The sequence below is a fragment of the Saccostrea cucullata genome, unplaced genomic scaffold (genome assembly GCF_032062105.1).
Source record: "Saccostrea cucullata isolate Sc308-1 unplaced genomic scaffold, CSIRO_AGI_Scuc_v1 ctg15487, whole genome shotgun sequence".
Lineage (NCBI taxonomy): Eukaryota > Metazoa > Mollusca > Bivalvia > Ostreida > Ostreidae > Saccostrea > Saccostrea cuccullata.
Window position 1 is genome coordinate 8,930 of NW_026918037.1, and position 2,105 is coordinate 11,034.

General features: G+C 31.4%; 1 long non-coding RNA gene across 1 annotated transcript; it reads right to left on the minus strand.

Moving 5' to 3' along the window:
* Positions 1-731: 731 nt before the first annotated feature.
* Positions 732-1,766, minus strand: LOC134237363 (uncharacterized). The gene is made up of 4 exons (XR_009985819.1): positions 1,698-1,766; positions 1,361-1,552; positions 1,063-1,137; positions 732-944 (listed from the first exon to the last, which is right to left on the minus strand). It is a non-coding gene; the product is annotated as an uncharacterized LOC134237363 (long non-coding RNA).
* Positions 1,767-2,105: the final 339 nt, after the last annotated feature.

The window sequence follows — 2,105 nt, forward strand, 5'->3', positions numbered from 1 at the left end:
AAGGAGGCTGTGGGGTCAACAAATTAACCACCAAATTTAACTTATTTTTAGAGATACGGTATCAAGCTGTCAACTAGCATTTAGCAAAGAAAACATTATATATTTTCGTTTTAAAATTTAAGCATTTTTGTATATCTTTATATGGAGCTCTTCTTTTAAAGAATATCAAAATAGTCTGAAAAATGACTGCCTCCCACCAGCCTCTTTAATATCTACCAGCTTCATACATTTTGTACAATGTGTATTTGTGGCTGTAATTGTGCCATAATTGACCTATGGAGAGAACGTCAGTAGGAACATGTACATGTAATTGTGCCTGCTATTTATTCTTCTTGTTAATTTGAATAAATATATTTAAATCTAGTGATAAAATGCATATCTCAAAATATTCCAATACATGTATTCCAATATTGCAAATCATAAAAAAAGGCGTACCAACCATGATAGTATTTTTTTTTCTTTTTTTTCTTGAATGCACCTGATAGTAAGACGTTATTAATTCTTTGGGGTATTTATCCTGCATTTTATTTCATAAAATGTGGAAGCTTTGTAAATTTTGTCGAATTTACAATGACAATACATGTAATTGGGTAAGCTTCAAAAACTAAAGAGTCATAGTTTTTCTAATACAAAATTAAAAAAAAAAATTATTAAGAAATAGATGATAGATAGATGAGACTGATTTTATACAGAAAAATGCATTGTTATAAAATTAAATACTGTACCAGTGCTTTAGAATATTTTACAACATCTATAATTGTATAAAAGCATCGGACAGGTGTTGTGTTCTTGCATCCACTATTAAATTGACAAGTAACTTGTTCATCATCCGCAATCTCATTTTTGAGGCATTGAGTGGTACTGGAACTTTGTGAGATGGAGGAAACTATGCAGTCAATGCAGAAGGAATGTTCGTTGGAGCAAAACCTATTTCGAAATCTTGCCTTGAAAAATATTTTAAAAAATGTAAAATGTAAGTTCCCTATACCAGAATACATGTTTAAAAGAACATAGTGTTGTGGTCACACGTATGATTATTCGCATAAAATAATAGTTTCTAACCTTTGAAACGTTTTTTCTGTCATAAACCTCACACTTGCTGCACTCAACTGGGCTTATTTCTAGCACTACTGCAGTCTGTATAAAAATAGAAATTAAGGTTATGGTGAAAAATAAAACAATTAGCATTGTTATGTCCGAGAGTTTTTCTTTTTTTTATTTTTTGACTAGCTCCCGAAGTTATAGCCTGTTAGATATTTTCAAATGATACCTTATTTCTAAAAGGTATGTCAAATATTTATAAAATAAAAGATACATTTACTTCTACATAACTAGTAATAAAAGCACAGGTTATACTTACTCGGAAACATTTGTCCTTCAGTTTTGCAAAAAATCGATTTATTGATGTTGTTGGTACCATTATTTTGCAAAAGTACCGATGGCATTTAACTGATGCTAAATTCGACGGTCCAACTTCTGTCTTCTGTTCCAAAAGTTTCTCCAAGCAAGAAAAACAATACCCGTGAGCACATTGTTTGAGGACCACGACCGCCTAAAAAGATTTTTTTTTGTTGATAGTTATGTCTATGAAGGATAAGCCATCATTCGGTTAAGTAGACCATTTGCAAGCTATCTGAAGCTGATAAAAATGCAATTTTTAAAATTTTCAGGGACAAAACGTTTGCAAAATATTTTACCGTTTGTTTACAGAATGTTCCTATGCAGACACTAAACCTTGGAAACTTGAAAATTGTCCATATCTGCAAAATTGGAACATGTATTAATATAGAGTACAAAATTAATTACATGCTCATTTAAATAATTGACCAATAAGTAATCCATCCTTCTATGACAGATATCTAAACAGCACACACATATATTTCATGTATGCATTGCTTAAACAACAGTTCCTGTCTACATGAACATGTATGAGCACTGGGCTCACTAAATAATACCGCCGCCTCCAATATTATTATAATGGCAAAGTCCATGTTTGCACTGGGAGATCCGAAATAAGTGTCCGATCAGGAGTAAAAAAGAAAGTGTCGATGGCATTATGTAAACAAGAGTCTGTGAAAGTTTAATTAAATCTTATTCCGTGGTAT